This window comes from Poromitra crassiceps (assembly GCF_964638095.1).
Source record: "Poromitra crassiceps genome assembly, chromosome: 2".
In the NCBI taxonomy this organism is placed as follows: Eukaryota; Metazoa; Chordata; class Actinopteri; order Beryciformes; family Melamphaidae; genus Poromitra; species Poromitra crassiceps.
Genome location: NC_139624.1, coordinates 118,344,961 through 118,372,958, shown reverse-complemented (window position 1 = coordinate 118,372,958; position 27,998 = coordinate 118,344,961). Strand labels below are relative to the sequence as shown.

Below are 27,998 nucleotides of genomic sequence, written 5' to 3'. Positions count from 1 at the left end.
TTGTTAACTGGACAAAACACTTGAAGACTCCGACTCGGTGGACACCGATGAAATGTGCCCTCGCTTTTTGGTCATAAGAGTGGCTTTCTGGCTGGACCTGCTGCTGAGCATCAGCTTGGCTGACTTCTTAAACTTGACTCCCAGGAAGGCGTACAGGATGGGGTTGAGGCAGCAGTGGAAGTAGGCCAGCGCCTCCGTGATGGAGACCCACTTGTGCACGCCATGCTCCATCGCGCAGCTGTGAGGGATGACGTTGAGCTGGTTGAGCAACGTGTCCATGAGGATGCCGATGCAGTACGGCAGCCAGCAGCCGAAGAAGCACAGGATGAGGATGATGGTGGTCTTCAGCGCCTTCCTCTTCACCGTCTGGCCCTTGGCGCCCTGCGACAGCTTGGCGATGATGATGCAGTAGCGGAACGCCGCCATCCACACTTTGCTGGAGTCCTGCGGGATGGGAATCACAAGGATAGTCACGAGATGATACTATATAAATTATTTGGACGATGATACGATATTTGGTGATTTTACAAAGTGTCTTGACACGATACAATTTCAATTCAAATTATTCCCATTAAACAAGATAAGTTGATCTGTGAGTGCTGTTTTTTTCCCCTTTGCTTTTTTTTGTCCTTGACCTTTCACTTATGGTCATAAACCATGCACATCTATGCTTCATCGCCTTGGATTTACAACGCGTACCTTAAAGATGACGATATCAATATTTCCCCTTTGCAAATTGCAATGATACGATATTGATACAATACAATATCTATCGATATATCGCTCTAGAATATCGACCCAACCCTACCTGTGGGTAGATGCGCTCGCAGATGACCGGGGGGCCCGACGTCTCCACGATGTCCTCGTCGAAGAGGTGGTCTGAGGGTGTCACCATGTCCTGTGCCTTGGCGAACACCAGGTCGGGCACGGTGAGCAGCGCAGCGGGCAGCCACACGCCCAGGTAGATCACCTTGTCTGCCAACAGCTTCCTGGTGGCCTGGCTGTTGGTGGCCCGCACCACCGCCAAGTATCTGTCCAGGCTGATGAAGGCCAGGATCAGGACGCTGCTGTAGAGGTTGACGGTGTAGATAATGTGCACGGCCACGCACAGGAAGCTACCGAAGTACCAGCCGCTGGCCGCATCCACCGCCCAGAAGGGCAGCGAGAGCACGAACAGCAGGTCGGCCACTGACAGGTGCAGCCGGTATTTGTCTGTCATGGTTCTGACCTTCTTCTGGTAGCCCATGACACAGATGACTAATCCATTGCCCACAATCCCCAGAAGGAAGATTATTCCGTACACCACCGGTAAGAAGATCCGGTAGAATTCTTCGCTGAGCGCTCGGCCGCACGGCTCCTCGACAAAGTCGATATTGTCATAGTCCTCCCCGGACCCATCCGAGTCGTTCTCGGAAATGTTGAAGACCTGGGAATAAGAAGGGGTGGAAAAGGTTAGGGTCAAAATGGAGATCTGTCTCACAGAACATAGGCCACGTGTGTCTGTTATGAGACTGTTACTGTTTGGCCTGGTCAGTCTGAGTTGTCTCTCAAAGTTTGAATGAAGGCTGAACCATAACTTTAATTAATAATTTAATTAATTTAATTAATTAATACAGATTTGATGAAAGGAACTACCAGCAAAGTACTACACAAGTCCTCTCAATTAACATTTTTATAAATGGCTGACATGCAAATATGATAGGAAAACTATGCCCATCGGAAAGTTTGGAAAAGTACATTATGGGAGCATATCGCACGCACACACACGCACACAATCAAGCTGATAGGTTACTCAATATTCAGTGGCAAGACAAACCCATATATTACCAGAGACTTAAAACATATATAGCCGAGGCAGGCAGGCCCTAGGCGTAGGCTACTGCGCACCACAGCCTATATCCCTCCCTATTGCTTGCAGGATAATTCATGCTTTTTTAAAGTAGGATAGCTAAATTTGACCCTTGCATGTATTTCTTTGCAAGAACATAGTTGGATAGACTTTCTGTATGCCTAAATACAGCCTACATAAAACAAGAAAGTAGGATAGGCGAACTAACGTAAACGACCGATTCTGAGGAGAGAGATTTTAAAAAAGGGGCAAAAACGGGGTAAAAATATAAACCTGTGGCTAAGGTCATAATAAAAGAAACCAAACAGAAAGAGCACTCACCTCATAGAATGATGCCATGTTAACCAAGAGTTGATACCGTTCTTTTTAGACAGGCTCCTATGTGTGTGTGAGAGAGAGAGAGATGTGTCTGCAACTTTACAGCAGTGATCTATGGTGTTCCGGGGCGCTGCTTCTTCAAACAAAAAGCAACCATGCATTGACTTTTTTTTTTATTCCAGTTGAAGATTTCACAATCTCAACCACTCTCAATCTTGTTACACCCCAGAGTTACGGGGTCCCGTCCCTAGGGGCAGGGCTTCCGGTAGAAATGTATGGGTGTGTGTTTCAAAACACATTAAATTAACACACAGTATAAGTTCCAAGTTTTAGTTTTAGTTTAGTTTATTTACAGTATTTACAGTATTTTCAGGTTTTGAATAATAATAATTAACAATTAACAATACTTTGAATATATTATACAAGATGTTACAATTGTATTAGTGAATTAGTCGCTTGACTATATATATATATATATTGTCTGTATTATTTTTTTTGATAAAAAATATAGTCCTCATTACAATGTCTGATCTGGGTCACATCCAATGTGCCAAGTCTGGCTATACACCAGTGATAACAAGGTCCTCGTTACAAGGACTGATCTGGGTCACACCAAATGTGCCAAGTCTGGCTACGCCAGTGATAACAAGGTGGTAACAACCCAAAGTGTGTTGACCAACATTTTACCAAAATTATTGAGAAAATGGCGTTACATGTTGAATTTGTGGTAATTTGGTAATTTGTGTCAGTATAACATACATTTGATTGATACATCTGTGAATCATTGAATCCCAATGAAGTATGTACCTTGTACAGGATGTACACATACAATATGAAAGAGTGTCTATTTTGAAAAGTGTGTGTGAAAGGAATATATGTACAGTTATAGGCAGTTACGTATATATGAGAGGGGTCAATGTGTGGGTGTGTGTGTTTCAAAAACACATTAAAGCTAAATTAATTGACATTAAGACCTATTGGATTTGACTTGACTTGACTTTATTTAAAACTTTAACATGCTATACATTTGTTTTGATAAGCTGGGCAAAACAATCATCTATACTTTAATATGTATAGTTAATAGTTAATATAAGCAAATCTCAGAAAATATCTTGTAAAATACATCTTACAAACTACATTGCAAAAGCATTACTTGCTTTGCTTAACCAATTTACCAATTTAATTTACCACAATATTTAGCACCACACCTTGCCTCAGGCCCGTTGACAGAAGAGCCCCTCTGAGGTCGGGGGCAGGTAGAGGGTGTTCAGTTAAATACAGACTGTATAGTGTGAGGGGGTAGAATGATAAACAAAGTTGTATCATACACACAATGGACAATACTCATATAATTTCCCCCGGTCATTACCGACCTGACTGATAATAGCATTTTGTTTGTCTTATATTGATAGTGTTTGATTCAGTTATATTATATCCAGTTTTTTATTCCGGTTGAAGATTTCACAACCTCAATCTTGTTACTTTTGTACATCAGTACAGAATACTGACTAACAGTTCATCATAGTTCTCAAAGTCAAATGTAAAAATAACTTTAAAACATTTCAGCAAGTCAGAACATGAAAAGTTCTGACAGAGTTCTACAGATTATTACACGCTACATATTATTTATGTACCATAACACGTCTTGTGTAGTAGTAGCATAACATGCTGACACCACTTGTCATAAACTGTTTACTGTTTAAACATTGCTTCTAAGCCTGACAAAAACAATGATGACACATCATGAGGTATAAAACAGAAAATCATTGACACAGCCAACTGATATGTAGGCTTGTATGTATGACACACTAGGCATGACCTGAAATTACACATTGGGTAATTAGTACCGCAAATCACATGCCATTAAAAACAACCCACTTGTAAGTATGCAAGTATGAAAGATTGCAACTATGCAATAACTTACAATAACCTGAAATTACACATTGTGTAGGCTAATTAGTACCGCAGATCCATCAATCCTGTGTCTGTTTTACGTGACGTGTAAAACATTTCAGCAAGTCAGAACATGAAAACCCATGTTTGACTATTATGACTAACTAACATGTATGTATATATATGCAGCACACATTTCAGCAAGTCAGAACATGAAAACCCATGTTTGACTATTATGCCTAACTAACATGTATGTACTTTTGGGCCAGGTCTATGAAACCAGCCCAATATTGTAACACATTTACACATATTGGTTAACATTAGTGGTACAGCCGACCCTTGCAGGCACCAGGATAAGGGTTTGGTATACAAATCTGACAATCTGCGTTCATTCAATCACAGTTCATGCATGTTCACATTGAATTCACATGAATTTCACTCAAGTGCATGTGTAAATTCGCTGGCTAGAAATGGTTAGAAATTGGCTACAACACAAATGTTTTGGATCGGCCTGCCATTTTGATGAGCTCTTTTACCAGTTTTTCTTTGTACTCACCACTCCAATCTTCATAAGCATACACATTATCACCAAGCAAAAACACTCCAAACTTCATCCCCAGCAAGTGAGACATGTTATCTTGACATTCTGTGCACTGATGGGCGTTAAGAAGGGTTAAATTAGCTTCATAGTGCTACAAAGCTTTTGGGAAACCCAGCCAATATCATTACATAATATATTACATATTACATATTACTGGCTATAGACAGTATAGTAGCTACTTCCTGGGACAACAACGAGTTGTGTCCATGTCAACCACTAGCCCTAATGGTAGACCACTAACCCTAACCCTGCCAAAGTTGAATTAAGCTATGTTATTTAGAATGGTACTATTATTGTTGACAATATTGTAACAATAGTCACATTGTCTGAAATCCCTCATCTATAGGCTTGTAAGGAGAGGAGAAGAGAGGAGAGGGAAGAGGATGGGTCAGGTGCGGAGAGGAGAGAAGAGGAGAGAGGAGGGGGGATGGGGGAAGAGGAGGGGTGAGGTGCGGAGAGGAGAGAAGAGGAGAGAAGAGGAGAGGAGAAAGGAGATGAGAGGAGAGGAGAGGAGGGGAGGGGAGGGGGGAGGGATAAGGAGAGGAGAGGAGAGCAGAGGAGAAGAGGGGGGAGGGGGGATGAGGAGGGTTGAGGTGCGGAGAGGAGAGAAGAGGAGAAGAGAGAAGAGGAGAGGAGAGGCAAAGTTGAATTAAGTTATGTTATTTAGACTGGTGCTATTATTGTTGGCATATTATAAGTGTGATATACATTTTAATTTTATACCAATTGTATTACAAAGATTATTATTATTATATACCATTATTATTATTATTATATACCATTATTATATATACTTGGTGCTTGTCTACAAAACATAAAGTCTCACAGTAAATTAACCAATTCTGTGTGGAGGACTAGTTAGTTATATAATAATATAGTTAGTAATAGGGCTGTCAATCTCCCTCTATAATCAAATTCGAATTTCAGTGCTTTATACATTTTAATATTCGAATTATATTCGAATATTTTAATTAATTTTTAATTGAATAAAAAAAAAAAAAAAAAAAAAAATGTTTTTTGGATAAAATAATTGATAATAAAAAAAGACACAGCCTTTGTTTGAGCTCCTTATCAATAAACAACTAAGTAAACTTTGCCAAAACAACAATGAGCCATGAACAAAAAAAATCAGTCACGTATTGCACTTAAGAGCTACATGTTTACATTCAGTATAGCAGCTTCAACAGTCAGAGCTACAGGTAGGTTTACATCAGTATAGCAGCTTCAACAGTCAACTTCAGTTAACACTCTTTTCTTCAAGTATGTTGTCAGAACTTGTCACTGTTCTAGTGTTCTAAAAAAAAAAAAAAAAAAAAAAAAAAATTAAATTAAAAAATTAAATATTCGTTTTTAAAAAATAATAATAATCGAATTTCGTTCATAATTATTAAATTCGAATAATATTCGAATATCAAAATTCGTTTCAACAGCCCTAGTTAGTAACTATTAAAATAATCATATAAAATACGAAAAATAAAAACAATGGGCCCAATCACATAACAGATACATAAAACTAAGATGTTTGTTCACGTTCCATATTCCATATTCCATATTTTGAAATAATACCCATAGGTCACGGATATCCGGGGTCTGGGGTGTCATAACGAGATGGGTCCATGCTACTGTAACGTTATATCAATTCGAGAAAAACTAGCTAGTTAGAAATGGCAAGGCCAGGCCAATTCTATTCACAGATCGTAGTGTATGCTAGCTAACTAGCGCTAAGCTAACACTGATTCAATGTCACCGTATGTTTGAACCAAATGCTGTACAACACAAACAAGTTGCAAACCATTAATACTTACGCTCACACGTATAGTGATGCAGCTGCTGCTATCATGTTGTTTTGTTTATTGTATCCAACTCGTCACGGGGAGGAAGACTAGTGCAACGTAACGAACTCTGATAGGGCACATAGGTTGGCGTAACCTATGTGGGGTTCGAAATAACCATAGCCAGTAAATATAATAACGCATCCGTTATTGCATACGCATGAACAACAAACTAACGCTGGGGTTAAATCAAAAATCAAGATAAATCAATTTGGTCATTCAGTGGCATTTTACTGCCATATAACATAACTAACGTAGCACATAAGTAATCTCCAAAAACACAGTGTTGAAACACACTAGTGCATGCTGGGAAACTCTGGTCTGGTTGAGAGACGGGAAAACGGCATAGTCATACGCCATAGTCTGTATTCAATCGTTTTCAATTCAATTGAAAACAGTCTGTATCTATTCAATGTCTGTAGCTATTCACTCCACCTCAATCTGTATTGATCAAATTTAATTAATTCCGCCAATCAGACAATATCAAAATCATCATGGTGATGTCACATCACAATTGGATCTGGAGTGGGGAAAATACATAATATCACAGATGATCTGGGATGTGGTCTGAGATGGAGAAACTGCCCACACATAGCCCACAATCTAACGCGCGCTATGTTTGTGGCTGGCTGTGTTTGGGGGCTGGCTGTGTGTGTGTGTGTGTGTGTGTGTGTGTGTGTGTGTGTGTGTGTGTGTGTGTGTGTGTGTGTTGCCCGGATGGAATCTACAGAATAGCCTGGGAATACCCAGAATGCTTTGCTATGCCTAACCTTTATCATTACATTAGTATAAGATAGACTGCACAACATGCAATTATGGAATATTTGGTGTATACATTAGTATAAGATAGCCTGCACAACATGCAATTATGGAATATTTGAATGCTGTACAAAAAATAAAAAATAAAAAATATAGGCTATTATATAGGCAATATAAATATAGACACGCAATGGATATAAGGGGGCATGGGAGGAAAAAACTGTGTGCTCACTCTTCGTTCTTACATCGTTTTCAGCAGTAGCTATTCATAGCTTTCAAGGGGTGTTACGTGCTGCCGGGAACGCCCACCTGACGGTCAACGTCACGTGTGGGGAGGGGCTGGGAAGGGGAACCTGGGGGCCGGGTGAGTCAGAGAAAACATCAACAAGCAGAGGAATCTGTAGGCAGGGAAAATGGTCGCCGCTGTTAGCAAATATTAGTTTAGTAGTTGCTAAATGGGCCAAATTGTATTTTGGCCGAGATAAAAAACAGCTAGCGCCGCTGCTCTTAGAGAAAATAGTTGAGTCGCTGGGTCAAAAATTGGTGGTGCCTCCAAAAGAAACTGACAGAGAGTCTGTGTGATCGTTGCCAGCTGACTGTCATACAGCTGCTTTATAAAGGGGAGGGGTTTCCTGTCATTGCATCATTGAGGGACGCGCATCCCACCTTCGTGACTTAGATGCGTGATGCGGAAGTTGTATTGCTGTTGCTAGGTGAAAAATAAACTCGCAAGCAACTAGTTGCTCACGAATTTAATGGAAGCAGGGTTTGCATCATATGGGTGAGTTAGAGAAAACATCAACAAGCAGTGGAATCTGTAGTCAGGGAAAATGGGCGCCGCTGTTAGCAAATATTAGTTTAGTAGTTGCTAAATGGCCCAAATTGTATTTGGCCGAGATAAAAAATGCTGCTGCAAGCTGCTGATATGGGTTGATGATTAAATAGCGATAAAAACTACAAACTGGTCAAGGTGATATGGGGGGAAATGCAGAAGTGTACTTTTGGAGAGTACTGAATTAAAGCCTTTTACACATAATGGCTTTAAACACAAGGTGAAAAAATGGAGAAGTGTACTTTGAGGTAGTACTGAAAAATGGACTTTTGCTCAAAATGGCTTTTTAATCACAAGGTGAAAAATGGAGACGTGTACTTTTGGAGAAGTACTGAAAAATGGACTTTTGCTCAAAATGGCTTTTTAATCACAAGGCAAAAAACAAATACAGAAGTGTACTTTGAGGTAGTACTGAAAAATGGACTTTTGCTCAAAATGGCTTTTTAATCACAAGGCAAAAAAATAAATACAGAAGTGCCCTTTGAGGAAGTACTGAAAAATGGACTTTTGCTCAAAATGGCTTTTTAATCACAAGGCAAAAAACAAATACAGAAGTGTACTTTGAGGTAGTACTGAAAAATGGACTTTTGCTCAAATGGCTTTTTAATCACAAGGCAAAAAAATAAATACAGAAGTGCCCTTTGAGGAAGTACTGAAAAATTGACTTTTGCTAAAAATAAGCCACGCCCCTTTTTCGAAAAATGCGGAAGTACTGAAAAAACGCTTTTGAGATCATTTTAAATAAGGGGTGTCCTATATAACTACTGCCAAGGCGGCCAAGTAGGCCAAGCTGGGAAGCGCCAAGTCAGGTAAAATAAAGGTGAGGCGCCATGGCGGCCAGGAAGGCCAAGCCGGGAAGCGCCTTAAGTCAGGTAAGGCGCCATGGCGGCCAGGAAGGCCAAGCCGGGAAGCGCCTTAAGTCAGGTAAGGCGCCATGGCGGCCAGGAAGGCCAAGCCGGGAAGCGCCTTAAGTCAGGTAAGGTGCCATGGCGGCCAGGAAGGCCAAGCCGGGAAGCACCTTAAGTCAGGTAAGCCCGACCGAGTTGGGAGCGCCAGCCGCAAATAGCTGTAAGTCACTAAAAAGGTCGAAGGCCGGAAAAGTACAATCGCGAGGCGCCAAGGCGGCCAGGTAGTCCAAGCTGGGAAGCGCTATCGCGAGGTGCCCGACCGAGTTGGGAGCGCCAGCCGCAAATAGCTGTAAGTCGCTAAAAAGGTCGAAGGCCGGAAAAGTACAATCGCGAGGCGCCAAGGCGGCCAGGTAGGCCAAGCTGAGAAGCGCTATCGCGAGGTGCCAAGGCAGCCAAGTAGGCCAAGCCGGGAAGCGCCAAGTTAAACATTAATGTATCAAGATCGAAGGCCCGACCGAGTTGGGAGCGCCAGCCGCAAATAGCTGTAAGTCGCTAAAAGGTCGAAGGCCAGAAAAGTACCATCAACTACCGGCGCCTGCAGATCTCAATTAACCTCCGGTAATCAGATCTTCCTTTTGGGGGATCTCCTAGCCTATGCAGGTGCCCTCCTCTTGCCTCAAGAGGAGCGCCACTGGCCAATGGAGTCATGCGCCAAAGTATTTGCCATGCATGCCGATTGCTAAATAAAGTTTGTCAAATCCTACCAACTGGCCTCTCATGATTGAAGTGAGGTCTCCAGACCATATTTCAAGCAGAAGGCCACTCATGCATAATCCGATCATCCCCTGACGTCAGTCAAGTTCTAGCATAACGTGGTCAGTCAAAGTCCTAGTATGACGTCTGCTATGACGTCAAATATGACGTCAGTTAATCCTCATATATATAGCAAGGGTTCTACGCCACCTCTCTCTCTCTGGCCGATCATAGCAGCAGCTAGCTTCACAGCAGTCCATCTCCCTTGAAGCCGTCCTCCGAAGCGTTGTTTTGCCCCACCCACCTCCCCAGTCCGCCACCAACGAGTCTTGACTCCTGATCCCCCACGGGGGGGGGGGGGATCTCCTAGCCTATGCAGGTGCCCTCCTCTTGCCTCAAGAGGAGCGCCACTGGCCAATGGAGTCATGCGCCAAAGTATTTGCCATGCATGCCGATTGCTAAATAAAGTTTGTCAAATCCTACCAACTGGCCTCTCATGATTGAAACACGAATCCGTGTATCATTCGTTCATTCGTTTTTCAAAATAAAACCAAAAATAAAAAACTGAAAAAACAACTCTTTTTCTCAGTATTTGTTTCCAAAACCAAAATGAAAAAACGGATAACGACTCGTTTTTCAATTTCCGATTTTGTACTCAAATGAAAAATGGAAAAAACGGATAATGAGCGTTTCCCGTTTCATTAAATTTTAATAAAGCAAGTTGAGTGACCCGGAAGTGACCTGGCGGGAAGTGACGTGAGCTTTACTAGGAGGGCCCGCAAAACAAACGGGTAACATGGCCGGACTGGAGGATCATTATGATATCGGGCAGCTTTTTGAGGATGGTAAAACCGTCAGACTGTTCTAGTGCACAGCCTTTAACGAGGATCCATTGGAGGGCAAGTCTGGTGCCAGCAGCCGCGGTAATTCCAGCGTATCTTAAAGTTGCTGCAGTTAAAAAGCGCATGCCAAGATTTCCATGGCGTTGCAGCAGTCAGGTGTTCCGAGATGCTCGGAAATGTAGGTGAGAAGATTGTGTGCTCGACACCAACTCAGGCGAAAAAGACGCAGAACTGGAAACGGCAATCCTATCATACATAAAGTAAGTGTTCTTTTTTTTTTACATTGACAAACTGTAGCTGCATACTCTTTTCATATTAATTATTTTATGGAAATGTAGCCTTGAAAACGAACCCCCTTTTTCCTGTGGGGACTGCCCCCTAGTCCGATACCTCACGAGTCCGATACCTCACGAGTCCGACACCTCATGGTTTTGGGTTAGGGTCTGGGGGAGGTTAGGTTTAGGCGTGGGGGTGGGAGAGGTTAGGTTTTGGGTTAGGGTCTGGGGGAGGTTAGGTTTAGGCGTGGGGGTGGGAGAGGTTAGGTTTTGGGTTAGGGTCTGGGGGAAGTTAGCCTCTTTTTTCGGACTCGTGAGGTGTCGGACTCGTGAGGTATCGGACTCGTGCCATGGCACCTTTCCTGTGGGGGTTACCGACGGGTCTAGAGAGATTTACGTCTCCATAAACGTTCAAATCAAACATGTAATGTAGTCACCTCATAGCCACAAATGTTAGGAAACTTTCTGGGGGGATGCCGGGTGTTTGTATATTCGTTATTGTTCAATATGAACCATCAACGCGATCAACAATCAACGCTTTGAAAGCCGGTGCACTCAATCATTGCGGGAGGAAGAAGCGAGGAGGAAATTTCAGACATCTGGGATAAAATGCATGTTTGTTGAACAATAATGAACGGGGTCGGGTCGCTAGCAGGGTTTCGTCTGCGGGGAAATGGGTCTACATTCCTGGGTACAGCTGAGTAAGTAGCTGATTAGTCTTCTCACAGACCTGTATGTGGCCAGATGATACAAGAATTGCGGGGTTATATGCATATTTGAACACATCTTTATTGCTGTTGGAATTGTATGTCAAACGGCGAACAAGCCCTTTGTCTATAACTGCATGGAAATTTAACGTTAGCATAATAGGCTAATGAGCTCTAAATATTTACGTTAACCGTGAGTAATAAAACATTCTTGTTTCCGCAGGGTGACTGACGACTAGGACTGCTCTCTAGGCCAGCTGCTGACGCCCAGCTATGGGTCAGGATCAGGATTGATCGGAGGATTTTGTTTTTATTTTTGTCTTCATAATAAACTTGAAAGATTGCTTTCAAAGATGTGTCTCTTCTTCAACACCATCGCTTACATGTTGTCTTTTCTCTAATCTAATAGCCGATATATTGTTTCAATTGTTTGAGTCCATAGTCTTCTACCTGTTGAGTGGTCATTATGATTTGGTGCTATATAAATATAGATTGAGTTGTTGACATCACATTAATATACTGGGATCTAGAGAGCTGACTAAAACGTGATAATGTGCTAATTGTTTTTACCCAGTATTTAACGCTACTTTTTAATTGTTAGATGCCACCGAGTTTTATTGTGATTGAGTTTGATGCAATTGTCCGATAGTCTAAAAACGTGCAGTGTCACGTTGCATCGAGTTGAATTGTTTAGTTCTGTCACCAGATGGGCTAGTGTTATCAAAACTTGCAATAACACCTTGGTATCTTACAGTTAAAATACAAACGGTGTGTGTGTGTGTTAACCACAGAAAGTAGCATTTTGCTGTTGCACAGCCACCAATCTGATAATGACAAGGATAATTGACTAAGTATTATTGAAGTTGTGGTAACTGCCTGCCCTGGTCTGACTTCATGCCATGACTTTGCTGGACAGGCCTTATATACAGTAGATATGCCTTACGTGCTACTGACTATCTGTTATTCATTTCAAAGATGTTAGCACTTATTTTTCAGTCATTGAGTATACCCACTTCTAAATCTCCTCTTACTGTGCAAGTATTGCTAATGACATTATGTGGCTATCTATTGTTGTTTGATTAAATGTAGCCTAAGTAAATATTACTATTATCTTTGAGTTCAACTGAAATATTATAGATCTGTTTAACAGAGCCAATGGATGCAGGAATAACAGATTAGAGAGGATACAGACCAGCATAGTTCAACCGACTGTTTTGCTTAGATGTGGTGATGCCATAAAAGTGAGGGGTCCTTGATATGAAAAAGGTTAATATCAGTGATGTACACATCAAGGTTTATGGAAAAGGGATCATGGTAACGTATTTTTTAAATGGAGCAATTTAATGTAGAACGTCTGCACATGGATGCCAGTTCCCTTGACTTGATCACAACTAAAATAATATAAAAGCAATAATTGAATAATGATTGCCTGACAAGGACCTAGCTGGTAAAATGTTTAGCATTACAGCACTTTGACTGCCATATCATACTCAACTAAAGTCTGTTAAACAGCAATCAGTTATCACTGTCTGCCCCCCTTATGCTTACAGCAGCCACTGGCAATACTGTCAAGGGAATTGAATTGGAATCAAGCACAGGGCAAACCATTTAAAATCGTTTATTAGACAATAGACAATCACAACAAAACACTACCTTATAAAGCAAGGCAAGCTAATAGTGTTAGCTTACTGTCTCTATCTCCATGTCATAACCACAGAAAACACACCTAATCCCAAACCTCCGTTTTCGGTTATCAGTAGCCTACTTATCTGTACGGTTACATGCTGCCACTCCGACGTGCTGCCACTCCGACGTTCTGCCACTCTGAAATATCGGCACTCAGAAAGGGGGTCTATATTCCCCGTTTTTCACTAACCTCTCCCAGCCCCCACGCCAAACCTAACCTCCCCCCATGCCTAAACCTAACCTCCCCCAGACCCTAACCCAAAACCTAACCTCTCCCACCCCCACGCCTAAACCTAAGGTCGGCATTGCGGCTTCTAAGGTGAACGACCGCCAGTCCGAATAATGGAAGTTAACGTTCGGAGTGGCAGCATGTCGGAAAGGCAGAGGAACCCCTATCTGTACACATGTTCCGGTGGGCTACTCGTGTAAAATAACTACTTCATATCTTAATAAAAGGCAAAATCGGACTGCTAACGGAGGATTAGCTCAGTTCACAACAAGGAAGTGATGACGCTGACGATCCACGTTCCCGTGGCCAAATGGGCATTCATGAAATGCGCGTTCATGAAGCCTCAGAAAATACACCCGTATCCGGCTCTTAGTGGCTTCTGAAGAAAAACTCCCCCATAAAAAAACGTTTGATAATTAACACGTTCACTGCCAATGACGTATTAATACGTCAAAAATAATCCAACGGTTGACTGCCAATGACGTATTAATACGTCAAAAAAATTAATTTTTTTTTTTTGACCGTGGGATGTGCATCTAACCCTTTTACATCTCTTATATAATTATTGGAGCCACCGAACGTTTACAACCCATTCCACCGAGCCACTAAGTGGCGACAGTGCTCTCCTGACTAGAGGAAGGCAAGCAAAAAGCAGCCATTCTCATGAAAATGGATGGGGGAAAACGCTTTCGTTTTCGCGCTGATTGCTGGCGATGCGGGATTGCAAATTTGCATAATAGATTACAGGTGGAACACACTTTGAAACACGCAGCATAAATATGACCAGAATCGCAAAAGCTTCTCTCAACCAAAACTCCAAGAAGCGAGCGAGTCCATCCAGACTTCCTCAAACAGCGGCCGCGCAGACAGGCAGCAGCAGCAGCAAAGCAGTGAGACTGGTGACAAGCTTGTGACGGCCGCTGCAGCCAAGAAGAACGCCCACGGAGGGAGGAGTTGGAAGCAGAGGGGGGTTTCCTGCTGTTATGGAGGAAACTACTGTTCAAAACTATTGTTTAGATGTCTGACTCTTACTGATGCCAAAAATGAATGGTTAAAGTGACTGTTCTATCGAATTTCACAAAAAGCCGTTTATCTCTGAATAATTTTTCTGACGCTGAAACCATGCTGTATTCAACTGCTAATGCTTACCGGTACATAACTACTAACTCTACAAACTAACTCTTTTAGACAGAGAAAGCACACATTCTATTAGTTCTTTTGAGATATTGTGTGTTCACAAAATCTTAGCAGAAAAGAATCCTCGGGTCTTGAAAGATGAGCCAGAATCCTCAAAAAACCCCTCTGGCAGAAGCTAACTACAGTAAAAAAAAAAACGTCTGGCAGTGAATGTGTTAAAAGAGTCGTTTTATACTTTGAGTGACACCCGGAAAATTTTCCCCTGGGTTTAACAGCTGCCGGGGTCCCCATGCAAGTGGATGGGAATTTTCCTTTCTGGCCTGCATGGCGTCATGTAACTTGCAATACAGAGCTTCGCCCAGGGCCGCTGGAAGTCATTTTAAGCAGGGGGTGCTGGGAGGAAGGGACTCTCGGTGGGGCCCGCAAGGGCCCTGCCGGAAAAAATTTGGACGTTTTTTTTTTACATTTTTTTGCCATATTTAGAGGAATATCTCATTTTAAATTAACATTAGGATACTGTTGTGATGTAATTATTCAGTATTTTCTCCTTTTCTCACTCATTCAGAGCAAAGAGGGAGATATATAGCATGATGACAATGCTCTATATCTCCCTATTTGCTCTGAATACACCAGTTAACATGACACAGACTTAACATGATAGAAATATTATCAGCAAACTTAATGACTAGACTAATTATTCTGATCTGAATGGCATATATCAATAAACATTGACTCCTCTCTTTGCTGTATAGTGGGAGGTGCATTTTTGAGTAGGCTATTAAAATAGCATGTCAAGTTCACATTTCTTTATTGCCAGATTAAACAATTCGTATTGGTTGTTGGTTGGTTCAACACAACATGTGCGCGCATGCGCGCTTCTTCTTCTCTAGCCTACAAGCATGTAACTTCCTTGATTGTTATTGTTGATAATTCTATTTAAATAGGCTAAATTTTCATTTCCCGAAACATTCTTAAACAAGAAAGGAACATAGTGCACTGCAAAATATTTTTAATTACATTTGTAAAAAAAAAAAAAAAAAAAATTTGTGAAAAAATCTAGGGGGTGCTGCAGCACCTGCAGCACCCCTACTTCCCGCGGCGCTGCCTTCGCCACCATGTTCACATGGCTTCACAGCCCAGCTTGGGGCCCTCCTAGTAAAGCTCATGTCACTTCCCGCCAGGTGACTTCCGGGTCACTCAACTTGCTTTATTAAAATTTAATGAAACGGGAAACGCGCATTATCCGTTTTTTCCATTTTTCATTTGAGTACAAAATCGGAAATTGAAAAAACGAGTCGTTATCCGTTTTTTCATTTTGGTTTTGGAAACAAATACTGAGAAAAAGAGTCATTTTTTAATTTTTTAATTTTTGGTTTTATTTTGAAAAACGAATGAACGAATGATACACGGATTTACACGGATTCTTTTCAACTCATCAGAGCACAACATCAAGTCCCAAGTCACCAGAATTGGACCTGGTTTTATGTGGTCTAGATCAGAGGTGTAGTGCTATCTAGAGAAGTGGGGGAACGCACATATGGGGAACACCTGCACACGCACAGGTCCCAACAACCCCCCCCCCCCTCCCCCCGCGCACGCACACACGCTAACGTTCACGTAGCCTATTCATTAATTAATCGTTCGGGCAATCGCTTATATCAACGAATTAAACGAGCAAACTCCCGGATTCCTCAAGTGCTGCAAACCACTGTCACTGACACACAACTTAACTAATTGTGTCCTCTAGCCCATGACATTTGCAGCTCTGAAACTAAAAGACGTATATGGGCACAGCTGAGCAGACTCAGCAGTCAGTTATCAACACAAACAGCTAAACAATCTCTCAACCAGCGATCACACAAGTTGCACAAGGCATTGATCATCATTTGGCATGGCGGCCGGCATTTTTAGAATTTTGTGACGAATTCTGGCGATGCAAATTGCAATGGGCTGATTAACGCTAACTTTTGATTCAACCGTGTTGAAAAGAAACACGCTTTTAACAGTTTCTTCATGCTTGTAAACGTACCTTTTTAACAGCTTGTCCGAAAAATGAAAGGATGTTTGGCTGCCTTTTTCATCTTTACTTGTTAAAGTGAGGTAGGCTACTGGGGGAAAAAAATATATTTTGATGCTGAAAAAGCCAGTAGCCTAGCTGTTTCAGTATAGCTTTTATTAAACTGAGGTTTCCCCCGCGCTGTAGCTAGTTAAGGTGGAATGTTTCCTTTTCCTTCAAGTCACGAGTTGATGCTGTGTGAGTCATTCAGCCCACCTTAAATATAGTGTAGCATTGTCAGGAACCAGTCTGTGAGTCAGGATCTTGTTACCACACTTTATTTGGTTTCACACAGGTTCCAGGGCTACTGTCAGCCGTAGCCCACGCCAAAACAAACCCCACAACACACACTCAAACCCCGCTAGCTCCCTCCTAGCTCTCAGCTCTCCCCAAACACAGCCGTCTCTCTCAGGCTCACGCTCCAACTCCCGAGCTGTTCCCCTCTCGCCCACAGCTCCCCTCCCCCCAGCCAATCACAGGTGAACCCCCCTCTCACCCCACCCACTGGCCATATGTCGCCTTCACAGACCCCCGTAAATCCCCACAGACATGTCAATCCCACAGTTAACCCCCATGCACAGAACAGTATAACACACTTACAGTAGCACACAAACCCAACCCGCTACAATAGTTAAGGTGGAATGTTTCCTTCTTTCTTCAAGCCGCGAGTTGATGCTGTGTGAATAATTCAGCCCACCTTAAATATAGGACGAATGACAACGTTGCCAAGTTTCACTCGTTTTATTGGCTTGACATGCACACACACACTGACACACACAAAACACCCGTTGGAGAAGTATGGGAACGCCGTTCCCCCCCGTTCTACCGGCACTACACCTATGGTCTAGATGCGAAAAAACAATGAAATCTCAGTGAAATCACCCATTATTTTAGTTTTCACAAATGGGATAAAAGTTTCACAAATCAGATAGTTAGTGAATACCATAAGGTTTATTTTCAGATGTAGAGGGAAGTCAGAATTGACCTCAAATCCAAGATGGCCACCATTTTCACTGAGGTTTTCCCCCCGCATCTAGACGCATAAAACCAGGTCCAGTTCAAAGACCATTACATTTACACATTTAAAATCTGGGCTAGATCACCAAGGGTACCCTATAGACTCTCACCAAGAAACACTTTGAGAGTTGTGAAACTTTTATGCTATCTGTGAAAATGGAAAAATTTAAGATTTAATTGTTTTTCCCTATCTAGACCACATAAAACCAGGTCCAGTTCAAAGACCATTACACTTACACATTTCAAATCTGGGCTAGATTACCAAGGGGACCCTAGACTCTCACCAAGAAACCCTTTGAGATTTGTGAAAATTGTATCCTATCTGTGAAAATGGAAAAATTGAAGATTTCATTGTTTTTGCCCCATCTAGACCCCATAAAACCAGGTCTAGTTCAAAGACCATTACACTTATACCTTTCAAATCTGTTCTAGATGACCAAGAGGACCCTACACTCTCACCAATAAATACTTTCAGATTTGTGAAACGTTTATCATGGTATGAGCACACATTAGAATAGGGAGGAATGGCGGCCATCTTGGATTTTAGGCCAAATATGACTTCCCTCCACATCTTGACAATAAACCTTATGGTATTCACTCACTACAGTATGTGAGAAATGTCATGCTTTTTTGAAGCTGTGCACAAGTGTTATAAGCACATTTGTACATTAGACCTGGGGGAATGGCAGCCATCTTGGATTTGAGGCCAAATCCACCTTCCCTCCACATCTGACAATAAACCTTATGGTATTTACTCACTATGTGATAAATCTCGTGCTTTTTTAAAGAAGTGCACAATTGTTATAAGCACATTTGTACATTAAACCCGGGAAAATGGTGGCCATCTTGGAATTTTGGTAAAATCTGACTTCCCTCCCAATCTGAAAATAAACCTTATGGTATTCCCTCACTATGTGTGAAATTTCACATTTCTTTCAAAAAGTGCACAATTATTGTGCTTATCCGCTCTACTATAAGTGCTGAGAGTAGGGAGAAGACAAGGGTGAGTTAAGGGGAAAAGGTTTCTCCAGTTTCTCCAGAGTCTCATGCACCCTAGATTTCTAGTATAATATTATGTTGCAGTAAGAAAACATGAAGAAATAGCTGTATAAGGGCATCAGTCCATACCTGGTTTTGTTATGCTATAGGCTTTCCAAGCATGAGGAACTTCTGACTATACCTTGTCAGCAGCCGTCTCCTACCCATAAACCCTTGCATTTTGGGGTCGTTTCCCATTTGTTGGATCACATTCTCACTCCTAATGAAACACAGCCATTTTCCTGGAAGATGACAGAGCTTTTTCAGCCGTCTTACTGTGATTATATGGTGCCACCAGAGGTCAAATGCCTGCATGCGTTCTCACCGGCTGAAACAAGCTGAAGCAAAGGGGGAAATGCTGCAGGCTCAAAATTACCTCAAACATGCTTGGTGGAAACGCGGTCGTAGAGGCTATGGCTTTTTGATAGCCTGGCAATCAAATCTTTAGTGTTTTCATTAGATCCACAAATATATTGTTGCAGGACATACGACGGTTTGAAGGATACATCCAAATATATCGACATGAACCCTTCTTAGGTGGCGTTCACAGCCAACGCACTTTTTTCAGTAAGAACGCTATGGAAATCATGTTGAGAGCGCTTCCATTGTGCACAAAACACAGCGCACTGAGCGTTTTTTTATGCTTCGTTTTGTTTTCCCCTGCAGTCGCGTGCAGTACAGATTAGGACACAACAAACACACGGACGGTAGCCAGCTGGTTTTGTCTGTTTGATGTTGTTCACTGTCAACATGAAAGCCAGATTATTGCCAATTCTGGCAGCAGCGGAGGTTGAGGATCCCTCTGGGAGGACAAAAGGTAGGATGAGTGAAAAGACGAGCAGCTCGCTTTTCCTCTAAATGTTCAACTTTTTTCACCTTAAAAACGCCCAGAGCGCGCTGCCAAAAAAATTAGATGCCACCAGCATTTAAACGCCAGGTGTGTTCCTTGGAAGAGGAGCATGTTTAGCGTCCTTACATAGAGAATGAATTGCAAAAAGATGCTGGCAGCTCAAATGAGTGTTGTGTGTGAACGCCGCCTTAGCAGTATAATTGCTGAGCTCGCTCAAAATTCAGATTATATTGGTTGGTGTGTAAGACTAAAGCCCAATTTATGCTTTGTCTGTCGACACTTTTGAAACCGTAGCCGACAGAAATGAAGACTTGAGTGGACACTTTCAAGTGTCGGCGAGAGGTGTCTGCTACCTAGTGAAATTTCTAGTGTCGCTGACTACGTCACATAATGTCACGCAAGTGTGATTGGCTATAGACGGGCACGCGCTTGACTTCCTTATTTTGGTTTTCGCTGAAATTAAATGAATGAACGTGTCCCCGCTATTTTGATCAGCATGTCCTTGATGTATGACTTTGTGAAAATCACAAAGAACACGGTGGCCAACTTCCCAGAGAGAGAGGAGGTTAGTTGTGTGGTTGTGTGTCGTTATATTATATGCGGCTGCAGTTAAATCTTAAAGCATTCCCTCTCTTGGCTGTCTGCACTAGTTCTCTGCCTCCCTCTGTCTATAGCAGAGGTTCTCAAATGTTTTTCAGCCAAGGACCCCTTACAAGATAGAAAATATACCGGGGACCCCCCTCATTCTGATTTGTGATTTTGGGCTAAGCTTAATTGTTTCCACGGTAACGTGCTTGACTTTTAATTTGATAGGTTTGTTATTAGAATGTATTCCATGAACCCTTTTAGATTTAAAGCATGAACTATTTTTGTTGAACTATGAAGATTTTGCAATTTATTTTTTTATTTTTTTATTACATTACATTTACATTACGTCATTTAGCAGACGCTTTTGTTTTGTCCAAAGCGACTTACAATATCACAATTTGTCAACAGTAGACAGAAAACCACTATGCAACACAATCAATGACAGCCAAGATATTTTGATAGACTAGCACCATGTAGGAAGTAGTTTGAGAAGGAATAAGTAACATGTAGCTTTTTTTATATATATATATATATATATATATATATATATATATATATATATATATATATATATATATTTGGACAAAACAAAAGCGTCTGCTAAATGACGTAATGTAAATGTAATGTAATAAAATATAAATATAAATATAAATATAAAATATATATATATATATATATTTTTTTTTACCTGAAAACTTTTCGCGGACCCCCTGGCAAAGTGCCACGGACCCCCAATTGAGAACCACTGGTCTATAGCGTCACGTGACCGTTGAGCCGAGGAGAGAAGCATAAATACAGCAACATGAGCAACACTTTATTTTTCATCTGCGACACTGACACTCTGCTGAGCGACACTTTCTAATAAGTATAAATTAAGCTTAAGGTAGACAACGTGTTGTAAATGATGCATAATGCACATTGTTGGGGAGTAGTGAACTACATGTAGTTGAGTAGTTTAACTACATTTTGCAGTGCATTCATATTTGCGTAGTGAGTCAAGTAGTTAAACTAGTTTTTGGTCATTTTTGTGTAGTTTAACTACTCGAACTACAATTTTGGGCAATAAAATGAAAAGAATATACAATATTTATTTTATTTTACCATTACTGTTGAACCAGCCCCCTTTGACAGGACTGCCTTTTTCTTTCATCCTGATCGCTTTGAAGGCAGCATAGACCATCAAGGCAGCCAGGATCCCACTAACGTTACTGTACAAGACACACAGCCTACGCTGCCTCTGATTGGCTTGACGGGGTCATCCCTATGTTCCCGGGTCCTATGTTCCCCGTTTTTCCCAAATGGTGTCCACCCGCTATGCCGACCACCCGCAATGCCGACCTTAGGTTTAGGCGTGGGGGTGGGAGAGGTTAGGTTTTGGGTTAGGGTCTGGGGGAGGTTAGGTTTAGGCATGGGGGGAGGTTAGGTTTGGCGTGGGGGCTGGGAGAGGTTAGTGAAAAACGGGGAATATAGAACCCGGGGAACATAGAACCCGGGGAACATAGACATGATCCCGGCTTGACCTGAGATTCTTACCCTAACCTAACCAATCCTAGTCAAGTCTTTACTTTACTTCTTTATTTGTCTGATAAAACAAAAGCCAGATTTGTTTACAACAACAAAAATATAACATTGAATGTATATTTATACATTCAATGTAGTATTAGGGGCGGCTTTAGCTCAGGAGGTAGAGCGGGTCGGCCAATGACGCAAGGGTTGGCGGCTCGATCCCCTCTCCCTCCCAGCCGCTGTCGCTGTGTCCTTGGGCAAGACACCTAACCCTCCTTGCTCCCGATGGTGCGCTTTGGATAAAAGCGCTATATAAATGCAGGCCATTTACCATAAACTCAATTGAGAGGCATATTTTTGCTGGCATTATATTGTGCTTTTTTTGTTGGCTATTATATTTTATCTCATTTATATCATACATGCATATTGTCAATTTATTTATATTTAACAATGTAGTTTGAACACTTTTTCTGTGTAGCTTGTAATTTCCTATTTCTCCCAGGGTAGCTTTGGAACTACTTTCATTGTGAAGTAGTTGGTAGCTTCTTAAGGTACATGTATGCTTTCAAATTAGCTTCCCCAACACTGCATAGCCTACGCACATTTTAAATGATTTGATGATCGGCTTGACGCTGGAATCGAAGTAGAGCGTTTGAAAGCAGGTCCCACGTGAACGAGGAATGAGCTTTGATCCGACTCCTGCCGTCCAATAAGGCAATTGACGATGTACTCACACCATTGACAAGAGACAAAGCACACATTTAGCTGGCCCATTTAGTGGCCCGTGTAGGCTTTCAGCCGCTCCTGCGCTGTTGATCAGTCGCTGTCACTGCATGCATCACAGATGAGCCACCGTAGCAGCAGGGCTATTTGAAATCAATGGGGTCATAACGGTGGCGTAAATAGATAGAACATTGGTCTGCTCGCTAGAGGCCAGAGGAGCATGTGGCCTACATCAATAGCTACTACCCCAAGTGGAAGAAGCAGCGCTCTCCAGGCTCTGGCTCCAAATTGAATTCCATAGATGGATAGTTGGGAAAATGAAAACATTGATAAACCTCAATGAAAGCTTAGAATATGTTTTTTCTACAATCAACAGCATACATGGGACATAGTTTGATGCTAGGACATTGGATTATGTGTACTGTACACTATGTTCTATTTGATAATATAAGAGGTGCCAAATTGGCAGCTGGAATGGTGGATCATTGTTGTTGTCGATGGCAGTAATGCTCTATGCCAAGGGAAAAGTCGGACAATGTGGGAACTCTAGAGATTGTAATTCTACTACGGGGAAAAAACGGAATGATCACAATTGGATACAATCACCTCTTTACATGCAATTTGAAAATAGGAGGGATATTGAATTATTACTGGGCTTGCTTCAGCATGTCACACTACACATTTACTTCTTTGTCTATTCATTTTTCCACCACAATTTCAGTTGACTACTGATTTTGATCCATTTAAGCGATCAGCACCATTCTTTGACACACACGCACGCACGCACACACACACACACACACACACACACACACACACACACACACACACGCACACACAAACAGATACTGTATGTATAAACAATGATGACAAGAAATTGTCCTGAGCCAGAGAAACTCTGGTGATGAATGATGGTTCAGCTTACCTGTTCAGATCTGTGGTGGCCACAGAAATAGAATGGATAGAAAGGTCATTCCACAGTTTGTCTTTGGGTATGACAGCATACAATGGTGATTATGGTATTGTTATTGTAAGGGTTAATTTATATGTTGACAACATCTCCATATAAGGGTGCACCCAAGTGCAGAACAGCAAGGCGCAGACAAGGCTTCGAAATTAAACAAAGGCTATATTAGTTATCAGGCTCTATTCTCCCCCTGGCCTTAAATTTGCGTTTATGGCTGGGCCCAGCGCTATTAGTGGGCATGGTCACGCGCATTCCCTAATTTTTCCTTGACGCTAAACACCAAAATGCGCCGCGCTAACCATTTAACCACGCCTTTTTAAGCGTAGAATTATTCACAAGTGTTGGATTGGTGATCTCCAGTAAACCAAGCTCCGATCCACACGGAGCGACTCCAGTCCGGTCAGAAAAGCCTTAAAGCCCCCGCGACCAAAGTGCTCTGAGCTCCCCCCGTCCCTCTCTGCCCACTTTCATCCCTGTCTGTCTCGATATGCTCCTCAAACAAATCTCACTGCAGTTTAAATACAGCAAGCATGTAAATACGCTACACATAGCAAGAGCAAAGTGAGAATAATGTTCTAAACGCATCGGCTAGCAAAATATAGCCTATCCCTTGGTGTCACGATGAGATTAGATTGGTGAAAGTTTGGACAGAATGATTGCATCGTTTTCTCTCGCTGCCTTTTCTTCTTAGGGTGATGCAACAGCCTCTGAATGACAAGGGCTCAAAACTACGGTATAACAACTTTTTTTCATCTGTCATTGTGCCTGCCTACATATAAATTAGTGGCCTTTCCCCCAACATAGTGATGGTTCTGTCACTCTGTGGTGTAGCCTACATTTCAGATCTGATGCTTGCAGTGTGCTATAGGGGCAGAAATTGACGTGCGAGAGAGAGGGAGAGTGGGAGTGAGAGAGAGAGGGGGGAGAGAGAGTGAGATAGGCCTGGTTTTGATAAGCGTTAACTGCAAATTTAACGCCTGTTGGGAAGATCGCTTTAGGCTGGTATTTAAGGCCGAAACACCCATTCTGGCCTATTCTGGCACTGCGCCGCGCCTCTTCAGCGTAAAGCGCATTTTAGGGCGTAACAACATGACGGTATCCTCCCAAGTCAGCGGTATGCAGGCGTAAAGCGTGTTTTTTGTGTTTAAGGCCGGTTTAGCGCCTAAGGCCAGGCGCAGAATAGAGCCCTTCAGCAGGCAAGTCATACATATAGGGCTCTATTCTATCTATCTCACTCTCTCTTCCCCCTCTCTCTCTCTCACTCTCTCTCTCTCACGTGTCAATTCCTGCCGCTATAGCGCACTGCAAGCATCAGGGGTCTTATCTATCAATCCTGGCGTAGAGTCCCTACTAAAACCATGACTAACCTGTCCAGTGACTCGATCCAATCCGTGTTTCATCACCCAGTATCGTCTTGTAAAGGTATCCCACACAGATGTATAGATGTAAAAAACAAAACAACAAAACCGTTTAAAAGTAAACAAGACAACTTACGCAAATAATCTATGCAAAACCTGACCCATCTTTAAGTCCAGCGCCCCCAGATGCTTAGAGAAGTCACTGAGAAGTGCACACATATACGCACCTTATCCCACACAAATTATTTCCAATGCCGAAATGCCAGACCGCCGTCCAACTGAAGTGTGCGGCCTCCCTTTGTTGTGACAAGCGGAGATAATGGTTGGTAACTTATTTGCAGTGAATGCGTTTGGAAAAAAAATGGAGGCCTAACCTATCATAATGGGCCTGTATTTAGTTATAAATACAGACAAAAATATAGCCCAAGGCCGTAACGGCAATGTAGCGAAGCTTGTGGGCTTGCTGGGGGCGAAGCTTGTGGGCTTGCCTCGTAAAGTGTGCTGGATCGTAGATGAGGGCTCACGGGCCGTGATCGGTCAGAATCACAGAGACGTCGGTCCTCGGACGCGGTTGAAGGAATACCACTCGTGACCTGGCTGGTTGTAAGGCAGTCGGTCACCAGGGCCTGGCTGGTTGTAAGACAGCCAGGGTTCAGCTCGGGTTCGGATCTGGTCGTGGTAAGGGAAGACATTATGAAGTAGAATAGATAGTAAGAATACCGGAAGTAGCGTCACAGAGCACCTTGTATATATATATGTTATGTCTGACATCGCCGATGACCTCACAGGTGAACTCTATGCTATGACATCATCGGTGACCCCGTAAAGTCACGTCTGCCATCACAGTCAGCCTAGACCGCCTGATGTCGCCGATGACCTCACAGGTGAACTCTGACGTCATCATTGATGATGTCATCATCATTACGTCGTTGGCGCGCCGGCTCGTGGGCATCGACTGCCCCAAGAACAGGCCTGACGGTGGGCCATTATGGACCCTTTTCTACAGCCGCTCCCAGATTCCTGTGGGGAATCTGTATTCTTCCAGAAATGGCCGGAATGGCCCTCCAGTCCCACCTGGTATAGGCAGGGCTTGGTTGATTATTCTGGCAGTGAGGGGGGCTGTGGTCCGCTTGGCCACCGGCCAGGTGTAGGTACGGGTCTACACGTTGTTGTCCAGTCCCGTACATCACAAGAGCCAAGATTTGGTGACTGTCCTCGTTGGCCAGGATGTGTGTGGGAGCTGGGGGTCTACCCAGCAACTGCTGTAGTGAGCTGCAGTGGCCTCTGGTGGCTTGAGTTTCCAGTTGAGGAAACTCAGCTGCGTAGGGTCAGCAAGGGAGTGAGGGGCCTCTGGTGGCTTGAGTTTCCAGTTGAGGAAACTCAGCGGCATATGGTCAGCGAGGAAGCAGTTTGTCTGCCCTCGTTGGAGGGAAGCCTCGGCCCCTAGTGCCTCGTTGGCCGCCCCGTGGAGCGCCGGTGTGGGATAGGTCTGCTCTGGGCGAATTGCCGGCGAGACGATGAGGGAGACGGCCGCCCCGTGAAGCATCTGGGGCTCCTGCCTCGCCGTCCTCAAAGGCATGTCCACTTGCTCCACTTGCTCGGACTTGTTGGCCTCCCTAGAGGCCTTGGCTGGAGTTGTCTCCATGAGCCCGGGCAGGGCCAGGAGGTGAATTCTGGGAATAGGTAGTTGAGATGGCTGGTCCCGCCCTCTGGGGGGGTCCCAGCTGTCGTGTCCGGCTATCTTGTGGGAATGATTGATGCCGGCCGGCTGACTGTGCCCTGTGCTGTTGGTCCCCGCGTTCGCCATGCCTCCCTGAGTCTGGTGTATCCCGGTGGCGGGCTCGGCCGCCCCGTTGCACTCTATTGCATGCTCAGGGTTGGCGGCCTCTGTCCTAGGTGGACATGTCCTAGGTGGGAGTGTTGGTGGCATTGGCACTGGAACAGTGGGTTCCGTAGTTTGGGTCGTTGGCTCTGGAGCCACCGTGCTGACCTGACCCTGGTCTTGGGAGGTGCGGGGCACGGGTGAAATGTTCAGCCGGGGTGTGGCCACCGGTGAAGTGGGTGGCGCCCTCCAGGGCTCCTGCTCAGCTTGGCTCAGCAGGCGTCGGCTTCTATCCAGGCGGCGGGTTATCTGCTCTCTAGCTTGGAGGGCCTTGGCCTGGAACCTAGCATAGCCCTGTGCCATTACGGCTTCCATCCTTAGGATCTCTTCATGAGATGTTGCTTGCTGTGCCTTCCTCCTAGCGCTAGCGTGGCCAAAGGCCGGTAGGGCTCTGGCCTTGATCAATAGGAGCTCCATAAGGTTCTCTGCAGCTTCATCTGCCTTAAACTCAGCCCTTATCTGAGCTAAATCTGCTAAATTTGTGCTACCTGAGCACGGAATCGGTTTTCCTGGTGGCTGCGGATGAGCTCCTGCCCCGATCGGATCGTCTGGTGGGAGTGTAGGGGGGGCCCCTGAGTACTACTCCTGCTGTATCCAGATTCGATCTGGTGGGGAAAGGATTGCTCCTCTGGTCGGCGAGGTGCCGTGGCCAGAGTGAGCTCACCTGACTCCTGTTCCATCTCTGAGCGTCGCAAGTCCTCTGATCCGCTCGAAGGACCAATTTGTAGCGAAGCTTGTGGGCTTGCTGGGGGCGAAGCTTTTGGGCTTGCCTCGTGAAGTGTGCTGGATCGTAGATGAGGGCTCACGGGCCGTGATCGGTCAGAATCACAGAGACGTCGGTCCTCGAATGCGGTTGAAGGAATACCACTCGTGACCTGGCTGGTTGTAAGGCAGTCGGTCACCAGGGCCTGGCTGGTTGTAAGACAGCCAGGGTTCAGCTCGGGTTCGGATCTGGTCGTGGTTAGGGTAGACATTATGAGGTAGAGTAGGAAGTAAGAATACCGGAAGTATAGAATACCGGAAGTATATAGCGTCACAGAACACTTTGTTTATATCCCCGCTTTGTGATGTCACAACGTCCAGGGAGCTATGACATCATCGGTGTTATGTCTGACATCGCCGATGACCTCACAGGTGAACTCTATGCTATGACATCATCGGTGACCCCGTAAAGTCCCGTCTGCCATCACAGTCAGCCTAGACCGCCTGACGTCGCCGATGACCTCACAGGTGAACTCTGACGTCATCATTGATGATGTCATCATCATTACGTCGTTGGCGCGCCAGCTCGTGGGCATCGAATGCCCCAAGAACAGGCCTGACGGTGGGCCATTATGGACCCTTTTCTACAGGCAATATACATTGAGAACGACAAATCCCCCCCAATATTTAAGCCTGATAAAATGTGTCCCTCACCCCAAAAAAATTATGTAAAAAAATTAGAAAACATAC

General features: G+C 43.6%; 1 pseudogene across 1 annotated transcript; it reads right to left on the bottom strand.

Annotated features, from left to right (window-relative positions):
* Positions 1 to 3: 3 nt before the first annotated feature.
* Positions 4 to 26,849, bottom strand: LOC310771501 (C-X-C chemokine receptor type 4 pseudogene; annotated as a pseudogene). Its single transcript has 3 exons — positions 26,655 to 26,849; positions 809 to 1,426; positions 4 to 444 (listed from the first exon to the last, which is right to left on the bottom strand). The product of its transcript is annotated as a C-X-C chemokine receptor type 4 pseudogene (transcript).
* Between the last annotated feature and the right edge of the window lie 1,149 nt (positions 26,850 to 27,998).